The following is a 17710-nucleotide window of genomic DNA, read 5'->3' as shown; positions in this document are numbered from 1 at the left end:
AGCGTGGCGGCTGGGGTGTGGCGCAGGCCCGAGCCCTGGTGGAGCAGGGCCGCGGGGCGGGCAGGTGAGCCCTGGGCGAGGTGGCCTCTGCTTGCTCAGTGTCCCCGCGCCATTGTTGGGGGAGGGGGCTGCTGCTGAGCGAGGCAGAGTAGGGCGCAAGCGAAGGCGCCAGAGGCGGCGGAGAGGGGCGGAGGTGCCCCATGGGGAACACGCTGACTTGTTGCGTGTCCCTCAATGCCAGCCCCAAGCTGGGCCGGCGCGCCGGATCCCCGCGTCCGACATCTACGAGGTGGCGTCCGGGGACGAGGTGGCGGTAGCGCCTGCTGCTGCGGAGCCTCCCGAGTTTGATTTCGGAGAAGGCGAGGGCCACCACCTGCAGCACATCAGCGACCGCGAGATGCCCAAAGATTTAGCATTGGAGTCAAACCCTTCTGACCATCCAAGGGCAAGCACAATTTTCCTGCGCAAATCTCAAACGGATGTGAGAGAAAAGAGGAAGAGCAACCATTTAAACCATGTATCTCCAGGGCAGCTTACTAAAAAGTATAGCTCATGCTCAACAATATTTCTATATGACAGCACAGTCAACCAGCCTAACCTGAGAACCACAGTAAAATGTGTGACCTTAGCAATATATCACCACATAAAGAACAGAGATGCAAATAGATCCCTGGATATTTTTGATGAGAGATCACATCCACTTACACGAGAAAAAGTTCCAGAAGAATAGTTTAAGCATGATCCTGAGCACAAATTTATTTACAGATTTGTTCATACTCCTTTTAGTGCTGCACAGCTAACAGCTGAATGTGCAATAGTAACTTTGGTTTACTTAGAAAAGCTTTTAACTTATGCTGAAACCAACATTTGTCCCACTAACTGGAAAAGGATTGGTCTGCGAGCCATTCTTGCCTCCAAGGTTTGGGACCATCAGGCTGTATGGAATATGGACTACTGCCAGATCTTCAAGGACATTACAGGTGAGGACATGAATGAAATGGAAAGGCATTTTTTGATGCTTCTTCAGTTTAATATTAATGTTCCTGCCAGTGTTTATGCCAAATTAGTATTTGATCTTCGCTCCTTAGCAGATGACAATAACCTGAATTTTCTATTTGCTCCGCTTAGCAAAAAAAGAGCACAGAACCTAGAGGCTATTTCTAGATTGTGTGAAGACAAAGACTTGTGGAGAGCCCTATGAGAAGGTCTTTCAGCACTTATGACTTCATTGGTATTCAGCACTCTAAAGCCATCCTCTCTTAAAGGGAGAAATGAGGGGTTATAACGTCACAGGACCTTTATCTACAAAGACTGGAGAAATATCACCTTTCCTGCTCAAAACCCAGCAAAATTAGTGTTTTCATTAAAAGGATAGATCTCGAATTCAAGAGATTCATGGACAACAAGGATTATACTCCATAGAAAAGAATGGGACCTTGTCAATGCAACAAAACATTCTTCTGTCCTTTTTAATGTAAACAGAGTTACAAAAAACACTCCAAAGTGAAGGTTCCTTTCCCACACAGATATTTGCTTACTATATGGGCTGATAGCTGTGAACTATGTAAGGTTTTTTTAAACAATAGTTTAAATTTTTAAACTTTAAAGACACTAACCATATAACTTTTATGCTTTTTCCAATTTTTCTCCCTCCCCACATTTTGCTGCATATGCCTTTAGAATCAATGCAGTATTATCATTAAAACATGGTACTCTAAAGACACTTAGGAGCAGACTGCACCATTGTTAGGTAATGAAGGATTCTTCCTCCCTACCATTGAAGCTGCTAGTCCTCGGCAATCATTTTAAGCCAAAAACCTGCTGGATAACATTTGTCATTCATATTCTTTGCAAACATTACTTTAGCATTTTAGCATGTTTGGGGTCATAAACAGAGGAAGTATCGTTATTGATATCTACTTCTTTTATTTATTTATTTTTTATTATACTTTAAGTTCTGGGGTAATGTGCAGAACGTGCAGTTTTGTTACACAGGTATACATGTGCCATGGTGGTTTGCTGCACCCATCAACCCGTCACCTATATTAGGTATTTCTCCTAATGCTATCCCTCCCCTATCCCCCCACCCCCCAACAGGCCTCGGTGTGTGATATTTCCCTCCCTGTGTCCATGTGTTCTCATTGTTCAACTCCCACTTATGAGTGAGAACATGCAGTGTTTAGTTTTCTGTTCTTGTGATAGTTTTCTGAGAATGATGGCTTCCAGCTTCATCCATGTCCCAGCAAAGGACATGAACTCATCCTTTTTTATGGCTGCATAGTATTCCATGGTGTGTATGTGCCACATTTTCATAATCCAGTCTATCACTGATGGACATTTGGGTTGGTTCCAAGTCTTGCTATTGTGAATAGTGCTGCAATAAACATACATGTGCATGTGTCTTTATAGTAGCATGATTTATAATCCTTTGGGTATATACCCAGTAATGGAATCACTGGGTCAAATGGTATTTCTAGCTCTAGATCCTTGAGTAATCACCACACTGTCTTCCACAATGGTTGAACTAATATTACACTCCTACCAACAGTGTAAAAGCATTCCTATTTCTCCACATCCTCTCCAGCATCTGCTGTTTCCTGACTTTTTAAAGATCACCATTCTAACTGGCATGACATGGATTTGCATTTCTCTAATGACCAGTGATGATGAGCATTTTTTCATATCTTTGTTGGCTGCATGACTTCTCCTACTTCTATTGGGGTCCATGTTGCATTTCTTGTGAACTAAGAATGATGCTTCTCATTTTCTGATAATTTTTCCCTTGTTAAATAAATGTATTAATACATATTTTCATAATGCCAACCAACATGGTGGCTTAGTGACAATGAAAAAAAAAAGTAAAGCAGTTTTAAGCTTTAATATAGCTGAGGCCCTCGAAGGCACTGCAGCGTGAGTATAAATGCTATGAACCTTTTAAAAAACATCGTTTGAAAAAATTTTTTTAAGAGATGAGGTCTTGCTCTGTTGTCCAGGCTGGAGTGCAGTGGCTGTTCACAGGTGCAATCATGATGCACTGCAGCCTAGAACTTCTGACCTCAAGCCATCCTCTAGCATCAGTGACATGAGTGGCTGGGACTACAGGCACACCTGGCACTTGTCTCCTGAATAGTTTAATTTTTTGTTTCAGTCACTTTTGAAGATAGCAGACTTTCACTGAGGCAAACAATTAAAAGCTTTATATTAAAAATTTGCAAAATGAAGCTGGATGTGGTGGTGCATGCCTATAGTCCCACCTGCTTGGGGGGCTGGGGTTGGAGGACTGCTTGAGGTCAAGTATTGGAGGCTGCAGTGCACCATGATGGTGCCTATAGGAATTGCTACTGCACTCCAAACTGGACAACATAGCAAGACCACATCTCTTAAAAAAATGCAAAATTAAATGCGAAAGAAAAGGGCTGGACATAGTGATTCATGCCTACAATCTCAGTACTTTGCATGGCTGAGGTGGGAGGATTGCTTGAGCACAGGTGTTCAAGACCAGTCTAGGCAACATATTGATACCCTGTCTGTAAAAAAATAATAATAAATAAAAATAATTAGCTGGATGTGGTTGCATGTGTCTGTAGTCCTTGCTACTCTGGAGGCTGAGGTGGGAGGATCACTTGAGCCCAGGAGGTCAAGGCTGCAGTGAGCCATGATCATGCCACTGCACTCCAGCCTGGGTAACTTCCAGACCCTGTCTAAAATAAAAAAAGAAAAAGAAAAACGTTCAAACAAGTTTTTGTAAAGGTTTGTGGTTTGTAGCATTTATACTTCTACATATATCAAAGCTTAAAATTACACTAAACTTTTGGAATACCTTGTATCTCCATAAAATGCCCTCCTCTTTTTAAAAGTAGCTACTTGCAGGGTTGTGCTCTATATGCTTTGATCACCAAAGTTTCTTTAATGTAAAGGAAGATTTTGAAGAGCAGTGTTAATTAGCATGTAATAAAAGGAAATGGACCCTAATGATAGAAGGTGATATGAACAGTTCTTTTATCATCCTACGTTACCAAGCGGTAGGTGTCCCATTAAGTCCTGCTATTTAAGAAACTACTTACATAACCCTTAGGAAGTCTTACTTCAGGCTTTAAAAGGCAAGGAGCAAATAATTTTAGGAGACTGATAACAAAGTCACCTAAATTTGAAATATTAAAAAGAGATTAGTGTTCTAAACTAGATGAAATCTATTTCTGGCCGGGTGTGGTAGCTCACACCTGTAATCCTAGCACTTTGAGAGGCTAAGGCTGGCAGATTACCTGAGGTCATGAATTCGAGACCAGCCTGGCCAGCATGGGGAAACCCCATCTCTACTAAGAATACAAAAATTGGCTGGGCGTGGTGGCGTGCACCTGTGGTCTCAGCTACTTGGGGGACTGAGGCAGGAGAATTGCTTGAACCTGAGAGGCGGAGGTTGCAATGAGCAGAGATGGTGCCACTGCACTCCAGCCTGGGCGACAAAGTGAGACTCTGTCTCAAAAATAAAATAAAATAAAATAAATAAAATAAAATAGAAAAGAAAAGCTAATAAACTCTATTTTAATTTTACAAAAAAGTGTTCTCTTTTCTCCACAAGCTTGCCAGTATCTTTTATTTTTTTGATATTTTAATAATAGCCATTCTGACTGCTGTGAGATGGTCTCTCATTGTAGTTTTGATTTGCATTTCTCTAGTCATCAGGAATATTGAGCTTTATTTCATATGCATGTTGGCCACATGTATGTCTTCTTTTGAAAAGTGTCTATTAATGTTCTCTGCCCACTTTTTAATAGGGTTGTTTGTTTGTTTTTTTCTTGGAAATTTGTTAAAGTTTCTTATAGATGCTGGATGTTAGACCTTTGTATGTTGCATAGTTTGCAAATACTTTCTCCTGTTCTGTAGGTTGTCTGTTTACTCTGTTGATAGTTTCTGTTGCTGTGCAAAAGCTCTTTAGTTTAATTATTTCCCATCTGTCAATTTTTGCTTTTGTTGCAGTTGCTTTTGGTGGATTCATCATGAACTCTTTGCTAGTTCTTATGTCCAGAATGGTATTGCCTACGTTGTCTTCCAGGGTTTTTATAGTTCTGGGATTTACATTTAAGTCTTCAATCCATCTAGAGTTGATTTTTATATATTGTATAAGGATGAGGTCCAGTTTCAATCTTCTGCATAGTGCTAGCCAGTTATCTCAGCACCATTTATTGAATAGGGAGTCCTTTTCCCGTTGCTTTTGTCAGCTTTGTCAAAGTTCAGATGGTTGTAGGTGTGTGTCCTTATTTCTGGGCTCTCTAATCTGTTTAATTGGTCTATGTGTCTGTTTTTCTATGAGTACCATGCTATTTTGGTTGTTGTAGCCCTGTAGTATAGTTTGAAGTTTGGTGATGTGATGCCTCCAGCTTTGTTCTTTTTGCTTAGAATTGCCTTGGCTATTTGGGATCTTTTTTGGTTCCATATGAATCTTAAAATAGTTTTTTCTTTTTCTTTCTTTTTTTGTTTTTTGAGAGGGAGTCTTGCTCTGTTGCCCAGGCTGGAGTGCAAAGGCACGATCTCAGCTCACTGCAAACTCCACCTCCCGGATTCAAGTGATTCTTCCAACTCAGCCTCCCAAGTAGCTGGGATTACAGGTACCCATCATCACGCCCGGCGAATTTTTGTATTTTTGTAGAGATGGGGGTTTCACCATGTTCAGGCTGGCCTTGAACTCATGATCTCAGGTGATCCACCCTCCTCAGCCTCCCAAAGTGCTGGGATTACAGGTGTGAGCCAACACATCTGGCCTTAAAATATTTTTTTCTAGTTTGGTGAAAAATGTCATTGGTAGTTTGATATAGCATTGACTCTGTAAATTGCTTTGGGCAGTATGGCCATTTTAATGATACTGATTTCTCCTGTCCATAAGCATGGAATGTTTTTCCCTTTGTTTGTGTCATTTTTGATTTCTTTGAGCAGTGTTTTGTAATTATCATTACAGAGAACTTTCTCCTAACTGGTTAGTTGTATTCCTAGGTATTTTATAATTGTGGCAAATGTGAATGGGATAGCATTCCTGATTTGGCTCTCAGCTTGACTGTTGTTGCATAGGAATGCTACTGATTTTCGTACATTGATTTAGTATTCTGAAACTTTATGAAGTTGTTTATTAGCTTAAAGAGCTTTTGGGCTGAGACTATGGGGGTTTTCTAGATATAGAATCATGTTGTCTGCAAACAGGAATAGTTTGAATTTCTCTCTTCCTATTTGGATGCTTGTGATGGTTAATATTGAGTGTCAACTTGATTGGATTGAAGGATGCAAAGTATTGTTCTTGGGTGGGTTTGTGAGGGTGTTGCAAAGGAGATTAACATTTAAGTCAGTGGACTAGGAGAGGCAGACCCACCCTCAATCTAGGTGGGCACCATCTATCAGCTGCCAGCATGGCTAGGATAAAAGCAGGGAGAAGACATGGAAGGACTTGAATGGCTAAATCTTCTGGCCTCCATCTTTCTCCCATGCTGGATGTTTCCTGCCTTAGAACATCAGACTCCAAGTTCTTCTGCTTTTGGACTCTTGGACCTACAGCAGTGGTTTGCCAGGGACTCTCAGGCCTTTGATCACAGACTGAAGGCTGCACTGTTGGCTTCCCCACTTTTGAGGTTTTGGGACTCAGACTGGCTTCCTTGCTCCTCAGCTTGCAGACAGCCTACTATGGGAGTTCACCTTGTGATTGTGTGAGTCAACACTCCTTAACAAACTCTCTCTCATATATACATCTATCCTATTAGTACTGTGCCTCTAGAGAACCCTGACAAATACAATGCCCTTTATTTCTTTCTCTCACCTGGTTTCTCTGTCTAGGACTTCCAATAGTATGCTGCATAGGAGTGGTGAAAGAGGGCAACCTTGTCTTATGCCGGTTTTTAAGTGGAATGCTTCTAGCTTTTGCCCATTCAGTATGATGTTGGATGTGAGTTTGTAATAGATGGCTCTTATTCTTTTGAAATATGTTCCTTCAATAAATAGCTTATTGAGAGTTTTCAACATGAAGGGATGTTGAATTTTATCAAAAGGATTTTTGCATCTATTGAAATAATAATGTGGTTTTTGTCTTTAGTTCTTTTTAACTAATGAATCACATTTATTGACTTGCATATGTTGAACCAACCTTACATCCCAGGGATAAAGCCTACTTGATTATGATGGATTAACTTTTTGATGTGCTGCTGGATTTGGTTTGCAAGCATTTTGAGGTCTTTCTAACTTTATGATATGGGCATTTACTGCTATATATTTTCTTCATAACTCTTTCTTATCTGTGTCCCAGAGATTCTGGTATGTTGTATCTTTGTTCTCATTAGCTTCAAAGAACTTCTTGATTTGTCTTAATGTTATTATTTACCCAAAAGTCATACAGGAGCAGGTTGTTTAATTTCCACATTATTGCATGATTTTGAACATTTTTTTATTCTTTATTTCTATTTTTATTGCACTGTGGTCTGAAAATGTGTTTGGTATGATTTTGATACTTTTGCATTTGCTAAGGATTGTTTTATGTCCAATTGTGTGGTCTATTTTAGAGTATGTGCCATGGGGCAATGAAAAGAATGTATATTCTGTTGTTTGGACATGGAATGTTCTGTAGAGGTCTATCAGATCCATTTGGTCTAATTTTGAGCTCAGGTCCTGAATATCTTTGCTAATTTTCTGCCTTGATGATCTGTCTAATACTGTCAGTGTAGTGTTGAAGTCTCCCATTATTACTGTGCAGCAGTCTACATCTCTTTTTAGGTCTCTAAGAAGTTTCTTTATAAATCTGGGCACTCTTGTGTTGGGTACATATATATTTAGGATAGTTAGTCTTCTTGTTGAATTGAATCTTTTACCATTATGGAATGTCATTTTTTGTTTTTCTTTTTAATCTTTGTTGATTTAAAGTCCATTTTATCTGAATTTAGGATTGCAAGCACTGCTTTTTCTCTGATTTCCATTTGCTTAGTAAATATTCCTCTATCCCTTTCTTTTGAGACTATGTGTGCCATTGTACATGAGATGGGTCTCTTGAAGACAGCATACCATTGGGTATTGCTTTTTTGTCCAGCTTGTCACTCTATGTCTTTTAAATGTGGCATTTAGCTCATTACATTCAACGTTAGTATGGATATGGGTAGATTGGATCTTGTCATTTTGTTGTCAGCTGGTTACTATGCCAGCTTATTTGTGTGGTTGCTTTATAGTGTCACTGGTCTGTGTACTTAAGTGTGTTTTTATAATGGCTGGTGAATTAGTCTGTTCTCACACCACTATAAAGAAATACCTGAGTCTTGGTAATTTATAAAGAAAAAAGGTTTAATTTGCTCACCATTCTTCAGGCTGTACAGGAAGCATGGCAGCATCTGCTCAGCTTCTGTGGAGGCCTCAGGAAACTTACAGTTGTGGTGGAGGGCAAAGGGGAAGCCAGCACTTCACATGGTTAGAGTAGGAGGAATCAAGAGAGGGGGGAGGTGCCACACACTTTTTAAACAACCAGATTTCACCATGATGATAACAGCACCAAAGAGATGGTGTTAAACCATTCGTGCAGGATCCACCCCCATGATCCAATCACCTCCCACCAGGCCCTACCTCCAACATTGAGGATTATAATTGAACATGAGATTTGGGTAGAGACACAGATCCAAACCATATCATTCTTCCCCTGACCTCTTCCAAATCTCATGTCCTTCTCACATTGCAAAATACTATCATGCCTTTCTGACAGTCTCCCAAAGTCTCAACTCATTCCTCATTAACTCAAAAGTCCAAACTCTCATCTGAGACAATGCTAGTCCATTCTGCTTATGGGCCCATAAAATTTTAAAAAGCTAGCTACTTCCAAGATACAATGGAGGAATAAGCATTGGTTAAATACTCACATTTCAAGAGGGAAAAATCAGACAAAAAAAAGGCTACAAGCCCCATGCAAGTCCAAAACCCAGCAGAGAGCCATTAAATTCTAAAACCCCAAAATAGTCTCCTTTGACTCCAGGTCATACATTCAGGGCATACTGGTGCAAGTGGTGGACTCCCAAGGCCTTGGGCAGTCCCGCCTCTGTGGCCTTGCAGGGTTGTCACCACTGCTGCTCTCAAGGTCTGGCATTGAATGCCTGCAGGTTTTCCAGGCACAGAGTGCAAGCTTCCAATGGATCTACAATTCTGGGGTCTGGAAAATGGTGGCCTTCTTCTCACAGCTCCACTAGGCAGTGCCCCAGTGGGGACTCAGTGTGGGGAATCCAACCCCACATTTCCCTTCCTCACTGCCCTAAAAGAGGTTCTCTATGAGGGCTGTCCTGCAGCAGACTTCTGCATGGACATCTAGACATTGCCATACAGCCTCTGAAATCTAGTTGGAGGCTCCCAAGCCTCAACTCTTGCCTTCTGTACACCCACAGGCTTAGCACCACATGGAAGCCACCAAGGATTGTGGCTTGAGCCCTCTGGAGCAGCACCCTGAGACGTATCTGGGGATCTTTTAGCCATGGCTGGACCTGGAGTGACAGGAACACAGGGATCAGTGTCCTAAGGTTGTGCAGGGCACTAGGACTCTGGGCTCAGCTCACAGAACCATTCTTCCCTCCTAGGCCTGTGGGCCTGTGATGGGAGGTGCTTCCACAAAGGTCTCTTAAATGCATTCAAGGCATTTCCCAATTGTCTTGGCTATTAACATTCAGCTTTTCTTTAGTTATGCAAATTTCTACAGCTAGCTTGAATTCCTACCCCCAGAAAATGGGTTTTTCTTTTCTACCACATGGTCAGGCTGCAGATTTTCTAAACTTTTATGCTCTGCTTCCCTTTCAAATATAAGTTCCAATTTCAGATCATCTCTTTGCTCTCCCACATATGAGCATATGCTCTTAGAAGCAGCCAAGAAACATCTTGAACACTTTGTTTCTTAGAAATTTCTTCCACTAGATACCCTAAATCATCACTTTCAAGTTCAAAGTTCCACAGATCCGTAGAGCAGGGGCACAATGCTGCCAGTCTCTTTGCTAAATCATAGCAAGAGTGACCATTACTCTAGTTCTCAATAAGTTCCTCATCTCCATCTGAAACCTCCTGAGCCTGGACTTCACTGTCCATATCACTATCAGCATTTTGGCCACAAAAATTTAACAACTCTCTATGAAGTTCCAAACTTTCCCTCATCTTCCTGTTTTCTTCTGAGCCCTCCAAACTCCTCCAACCTCTGCCCATTACCCAGTTCCAAAGCTGCTTCCACATTTTCAAGTACCTTTATGGCAATATCTAACTCCTGATACCAATGTTCTGTATTAACTTGTTCTTGAACTGCTATAAAAAAACAACTGAGATGGGAAATTTATAAAGAAAAAAGTTTAATTGACTTACAGTTCTTCAGGCTGTACAGGAAGCATGGCAGCATCTGCTTTGCTTCTGGGGAGGACTCAGGAAATTTACAACCATGGTGGGAGGCAAAGGAGAACCAGCACTTCACATGGCCAGAGAAGAAGGAAGAGAGAGAATGGGAGGTGCCACACACTTTTAAACAACCAGATCTTATGAGAACTCACCATCATGAAAACAGCACCAAAGGGATGGTTTTAAACCATTTCTGAAGGATCCACTCCAGTGATCCAATCACCTCCCACCAGGCCCCACCTCCAGCATTGAGGATTATAATTGAACTTATGATTTGAGTGGGGACACAGATCCAAACCATATCAGCTGGTAATAATCGTTCCTTTCCATATTTAGTGCTCCTTTCAAGCTCTCTTGTAAGGTGGGTCTGGTGATAACAAACTCTCTCAGCATTTGCTTTTCTGAAAAGGATCCTGTTTCTTCTTCACTGAGGAAGCTTAGTTGGGCAGAATATGAAATATGCAGTTGTAGATTTTTTTTCTCTAAGAATGTTGAATATAGGCCCTCAATCTCATCTGGCTTATAGGGTTTCTGCTGAGTGGTTCACTGTTAGCCTGGTGGAGTTGCTTTTGTAGGTGACCTACCCTTTCTCTCTAGCTGTCTTTAATTTTTTTCTTTCATTTCGACCTTAGAAAATCTGATGGTGATGTGTCTTGGGGGTAATTTTTTTGTGTAGAATCTTGCAGAGGTTCTCTGTGTTTCCTGAATCTGACTGTCGGCCTCTCTAATGAGGTTGGGAAAGTTTTCATGGATAGTATCCTTAAATATACCAAGTTTTCCAAGTTGTTTGTTTTCTCTCATCACTTTCAGGGATGCCAGTGATTCACAGATTTGGCCTCTTTACATAATCCCATATTTCTCAGAGATTTTATTCATTCCTATTCATTCATTTTGCTTTAATTTTGTCTGACTGTCTTATTTCAGAGAGCCAGTCGACAAGTTGCAATATTCTTTCCTCAGCTTGGTCTATTCTGCTTTTAATATGGGTGCGGTGGCTCACACCTGTAATCCCAGCATTTTGGGAGGCCGAGGTGGGTAGATCACCTGAGGTCAGGAGTTTGAGACCAGCCTGGCCAGCATGGTGAAACCCTGTCTGTACTAAAAATACAAAAAGAAATTAGCCGAGCATGGTGGCAGGCACCCATAATACCAGCTACTCGGGAGGCTGAGGCAGGAGAATTGCTTGAAACTGGGAGGTGGAGGTTGCAGCTAGCCAAAATTGCACCATTGCACTCCAGCCTGGGCAACAAGAGGGAAACTCCATCTCAGGAAAAAAAAAAAAACCTTCTGATTGCATTCTGAAATTCTTGTAGTGTGTTTTTCAGCTCTCTCTTATCAGTTATGTTCTTTTTTATACTAGCTATTTTGTCTGTCAGCTCCTGCATCATTTTATTGTGATTCTTAGTTTCCTTGGATTGGGTTTTGCCATCCTAAATCTTGATGATCTTTGTTCCTATCCATACTCTGAATCCTATTTCTATCATTTCAGCAAACTAATTGTGGTTAAGAACCCTTGTTGGAGACCTAGTGTAATCATTTGGAGGACATAAGACACTCTGGCCGTCTGAGTTGCCAGAGTTATTTCATTGGTTCTTTCTCATCTCTGCTTGTGGGTGTTTCTTTAACTACTGGGCTGTCTCTGATTGAAATGGTCAGGCAAGTGCAGGGTGGATGTACTGGGGTCCCAGGTAGGGTGACCCTGCCCAATAAGGAGAAGTGAGGACCAGGACCTACATGGAGAACAGTCTGGCCACTTTTCCATGAGGCAGAGGTCTGGACAGGCCCCTGGTTCTCCTGGACTCTCCAAAGCCTGGAGACAGCAAAGATGAGCACTGCAAGACAGCAAATATAGCAACCCACTCCTCCCACTGGGAGCTCTCTCTCTCAAGGAGGTGCAAAGCTGCTACTGGCTTGATATTCCCAGTGGGCTGTGGCTGGAGACCCAGGCTGGGAGGACCCACCCAGTGAGGAGATATGGGAATGGGGACCCATGTAACAGTCCGTCCACTTTTCTGTAAAGCTACTACAGTATTCTGGGGGTCCACGCCGGTCCCTAGTCACCTCAGATTTTATAGCACCTGAGGTATCAACAGTGAAGGCTGCAAAACAGCAGAGATGGCAGCCTGCTCCTCCCTCTGGGAGCTCTGTCTCAAGGAGGTATAGGTCTGTTGCTGGCCCAAACACATTGGTGGGGGTGGTTGTAGACTTTGACTGGGAGATTCCTCCAAATGAAGTAAAAAGGGATCTGGGACCACGTGAAAAAGCAGTCTGGCCACTTCACTGTAGAGCTGCTGCACTGTGCTGGGGGACTGCTCCAGTCCCTAGTCACCTTAGACTCCATAGAGCCTGACGGCAACAACAGCTAAGGCAGTGAAACAACAAAGATGGCTGCCCATCCCTCCCCCTGGGAACTCCATCCCAAGGAGGCCCAGAACTGCCACCAGGAAAAGTGGCTGATGACCCCGGTCAGGGGGTCTCACCCAGTGAGAAGAAGCAGGATCAGGGACCCGAATTAAAAAGCAGCCTGTCCACTTTTTCTGTAGGGTGACTCCAACAACAGCAAAGGCTGCAAAACAGAAAAGATGGTGGCCTGCCCCACCCCTCTCTGGAAGCTCCGTCTCAGAGAGGTGTAATGCCGCTACCAGCAGCTGGCTAGAGTTCCAAGTCAGTGGGTCTTATTCTGCGAGGTGACATGGAAACAGGGCCTGTAAACCATCACTGCTCAGCCCCCTGGATTCAGCCCTTTTCCTAGGGATATGTATGGCAGTCTAACCTCCCACTTTGCTGAAGTTGCAGCCACTTTTGCTGGGAAGCCCAGATATCTAAGGCTCCCCAGGGCTTTGTGTGTGTCTGAGCATCTGCTGTGCCAAGACTCCACATAGCTCTGCATATCAGACTGCAGACCCTGGTGGAGTGGGTTCATGAGGAAATCTCCTGACCCAAGAGTTGCAAAGACCCATGGGAGAAGCATGGGTCCTCGAGGTCACTCACTCACTCATTGCTTTCCTGGGTGGGGGTGGCTTCTCTGGCTCTGTGTTGTTCCTGGGTGGGCAGTCATCCTGCCTTGTTTTTCTCCATCCTCCATGGGTTGAGTTATTTTCTTGATGGCTGGTAGTGGTTTTTCCTTTCCATATTTACCCGCATTCTGATCATTCTGATGCCACTTCTATTATTCCTTAAGGAGCTCTTGTAATGCAGGTCTGATGGCAGTGAATTTCCTCAGCATTTGCTTGTCTGAAAAGGATTTTATTTCTCCTTCACTTATGAAGCTTGGTTTGGCCACATATGAAATTGTGGGTTGGAATTGATTTTCTTTAAGAATGTTAAATATTGACCCCCAATGTCTTCTGGCTTGTAGGGTTTCCACTGAGAAGTCTGCTTCTCAATGCATTAGTCTGATGGGCTTCCCTTTGTAAGTGACCTGGCCTTTCTCTCTGGCTGCCCTTAACATTTTTTTATTTCATTTCAATTTTGGACAATCTGATAATTATATGTCTTGGGGATAATCTTCTCATGAAATATTTTACTGGGGTTCTCTGCATTTCCTGAATTTGAATGTTGGCCTGTCTAGCATGGTTGGGGAAGTTCTTATGGATGATATCCTGAAATATGTTTTCCAAATTGGTTCCATTCTCCCCAGCTCTTTCAGGGGAGAGCAGAACCAATTTGGAAAACATATTTTGGAAAACATCTATGACCAATCAGTCATAGAATCGGTCTCTTTACATAATACCATATTTGTCAGAGGTTTTGTTTATTCCTTTTCATTCTTTTTTTCTCTATCCTTGTCTGCCTGTCTTATTTCAGAAAGACAGTCTTTAAGCTCTGAGATTCTTTCCTCCACTCGGTTTATTCTGCTATTAATACATATAAATGCATTATGAATTTCTTGTATTGTGTTTTTCAGCTCCATCAGATTGGTTATGCTTTTCTCTATCCTGGCTATTTTGTCAGCTCCTGCAATGTTTTATTGTGATTTTTAGCTTCCTTGCATTGAGTTAGAACTTGCTCCTTTAGCTCAGCGAAGTTCATTTTTATCCATATTCTGAGGTCTACTTCTGTTATTTCAGCCATGTCTGCCTTAACCCCATTCTGAACCCTTTCTGGAGAGGTGATGTGGTCATTTGGAGGAGAGAGGGCACTCTGGCTTTTTGAGTTTTCCACATTCTTGCACTGACTCTTTTTCATCTTTGTGGGCTTATCTACCTTCAATCTTTGGGGTTGCTGGCCTCTGGATGGGGTTTTTGAAGGGAGGGTTCCTTTTTAACAGTCTCACCACTTTACCTTAGTGATACTATGGTTTGCTGGGCATCCATTCCAGAACATAGTCACCTCAGAATTTCTAGTACCTAGAGGTATCATCAGTTAAGGCTGTGAAACAGCAAAGATGGCAGCCTGCCCCTTCTTCTTGGAGCTCTGTCCCAGGGGTGTACAAATCTGTTGCCAGCCTGAACACACCTGTAGGAGGTGGATGGAGACCCTGGTTGAGAGGTCTCACCCAACCAGTAGAAACAGGATCAGGGACCTGCTTGAAGAAGCAGTCTAGCCCCACTTTTGTAGAACAGCTGAGCTGTGCTGGGATACCATTTCTGCCCCTCATGGTGTTGGGTTCTCCAAAACCTGGAAGCTGGAACGGCTAAATTGCAGAAACAGCAAAGATGGCGGCCTGCCCCTCTCTCTAGTAACTCTGTCCCAGGATGCTTTCAAACCCTTGTCAACCAGAGAACATCAGTGGGAGAGGCTGAAGACCCTGGTTGGGAAGTTCTCCCAAGTGAGGAGGAACAGATCAGGGACCTGCTTAAAGAAGCGGTCTTGCCACGCTTTTGTAGAGCAGTTGTGTCATGCTGGGGTACCACTTCTGCCCTCAGATGGTTTGAACTCTCCTAAGCCAAGAGGCTGGAATGACTGAGTTGTCCAAACAGCAAAGATGGTGGCTCATCCCTACCCCTCGGCACTCCATCCCAAGGAGAAATCAAAACTCTGTCTGCCAGAGAATATAGGTGGGGTTGGCTGGAGGCCTTGGTTGGGAGGCCCTGCCCTAAGATGAGGAATGGATCAGGTCCCACTTAAAGAAGCAGTCTGGCCATGTTTTGGTAGAGCAGCTGTGCTGTGCTGGGAGGTCCCATCAGTCCCCAGTTGGTGTGGTTTGGACTCTCCTACACCCACATGCTGGAATGGCTGAGTTGTCCAAACAGAAAAGATAGTGGCTTGCTCCTTCCCCTGGGAACTCTATCCTATCCCAGGTAGGCACAACACCATTAACAGGGGGCTGGCTGGAAATCCAAACCAGTGGGTCTTATCCTGTGAGGTGCCAAGGAAGTGGGAATCACAGGGCAATGCTACTTGGCCTCTGGGATTCAGCTCCCTTCCTAGGGGTGTATATGGAGGTTCAACCTCCCACTTGGCCTGAGTTGCAATCACTCTGACCAGGGATCCTGGGGCCAGAGTATGTAAAGCTCCTGGGACTCTGTGCACCCCTGGGCAGTTGCTTAGCAGAGACTTCATGCAGCTTTGTGTGTCAGACCAAGTCTTGGTGGAGTGGATTCATGAGGGGATCTCCTGACCCAAGAGTTGCAAAGGTCCATGGAAGAAGTGTGGTTGCTAGGGGTCACATATTCATTCACTGTTTCCCTGGGCAGGGAGAGGTTCCCTTGGCTCCATGTCGTTTCCTAGTGGGCTGTCGCCCTGCTTTGCTTTTCTCCTTTCTGCATGGGTTGAGCTCTTTCCCTGATCAGTCTCAATGTGAGAACATGAATGTTTCAGTTGAAGTTGCTGTATTTACTTGCCCCTTTCATTTCTCTCCATGAGAGCCAAGAGTCCTCACTGCTTCTAGTCAGCCATCTTTGGTCCAGGTTTGTTTCCTTGATGAATCCCAATGCATGTACCTGGAAGTACAGTTAAAAGTGCTGTATTTACTCACTCCTTCTATTTCTCTATATGAGAACAGTGCATACTAGCTGTTTATAGTCAGCCACCTTCAGAATTTATTTTTTAATCTAAATGTGATAGTTTACACCTATATATGACAAACTTTGTCTTACTGATTTCAGCCAGTCAGCCTTTGCTTATTTAATTCTCACAACTTTGAGGAAAGTATGGCTTATTCCCTTTACAAAGAAAGTGAGGCTCAGCAACATGACTTCCCTCAATTTACCCAGCAAGATTGAAGCAGTCAAGGCTGTAACCCAGGTATTCTAACACATAATCCAGCTCATGGGTCCCTCTACTTATCTCTGCGGTTTCCAGCCCTACCATAGGCTTTCAGGACATGCTTAGAAACTGGATTATGCTGAATGGTCTGAGCCCTGTGGCAGAGACTCAGACATGTCAGATGAGACTAATTTACCCCTGTTGTGGACTAGCTTCTGTCACTCCAAAATTTACATATTGAAGCCCTACCCTCCAATATAGTGACATTTTGAGATGGGACCTTTGGAGGTAATTAGGTTAGATGAGATTATAAGGACAGAATCTTCATGACAGAATTAATGCCCTTATTAGAAGAGGAAGAGAACAGAGCTCATTCATTGGTTCTGTCTCCCCAACCCCCTCCCCTGGCTTTCTCCCTCCCATGTGAGGACATAGTGAGAAGGCAGTCATTTGTTTGCAAGCCAGGAAGAGAGCCCTCATCAGGACCCCATCATACTAGTACCCTGATTTCAGACATCCCAGCCTCCGGAATTGTGAGAAATAAATATCTGTTGTTGAAGCCAGCCACCCAGCTTATAGTATTTTGTTATAGCAGCCCATCAGACAAAGACAATCTCTTCCACACGATTGCCAAGAGAAGACTTGTATGGGAATTAAACCAGATATTTGACAAACTCGAGATAGTCTTGTGGATAATCTTGTGAAATATGAAACTACAATAAGACCAGCCAAGTGCCATTGTAACTGGTTAAATGCAGTATCTAAAGACGGCAACTGTTTGATGGTAACTTGAAAGATTTTTTATTTGGCTGGATTTGAGAAACATGCTTATACTGTACTTGAATATAAATATGGAAGAAGCACTTAAATATCTGCAGGTGATCTCAATCTGGGACATGACATAGGCATCAGAAAAGACCCAAAGTGAAAGGTGGGCTTAATTTTTAAAATGGCAATTGAAGAGAATTGTCACCATATTGTGCTAGTTCCTGGGTGAGGCCCTTTCTATAAATGAGCACATTTAAATAGATTAAATCAAGCCTTGCAACTAGATCCAGATCCAAAAAAAGAAAGATTAAAACAGGGCATTGTTACATGTGCAATCAATTTTAGAGTCTCCTTGCTCTTCCATGAACTTGCCAAGTATGCTCTTGCCTTAAGGCAAAGCAAAGATGTCCTCTCTCACTAT

The 17710-nt window shown here is 42.9% G+C and overlaps 1 pseudogene; it reads left to right on the top strand.

Moving 5' to 3' along the window:
* Positions 1 to 200: 200 nt before the first annotated feature.
* LOC100612457 (cyclin-Y-like protein 1) lies at positions 201 to 1392 on the top strand (annotated as a pseudogene).
* Positions 1393 to 17710: the final 16318 nt, after the last annotated feature.

Source organism: Pan troglodytes, chromosome X (genome assembly GCF_028858775.2).
Source record: "Pan troglodytes isolate AG18354 chromosome X, NHGRI_mPanTro3-v2.0_pri, whole genome shotgun sequence".
Classification (NCBI taxonomy): Eukaryota; Metazoa; Chordata; class Mammalia; order Primates; family Hominidae; genus Pan; species Pan troglodytes.
Note: the sequence above shows the minus strand (reverse complement) of the source record. Positions and strands in the feature narration are given on the sequence as shown.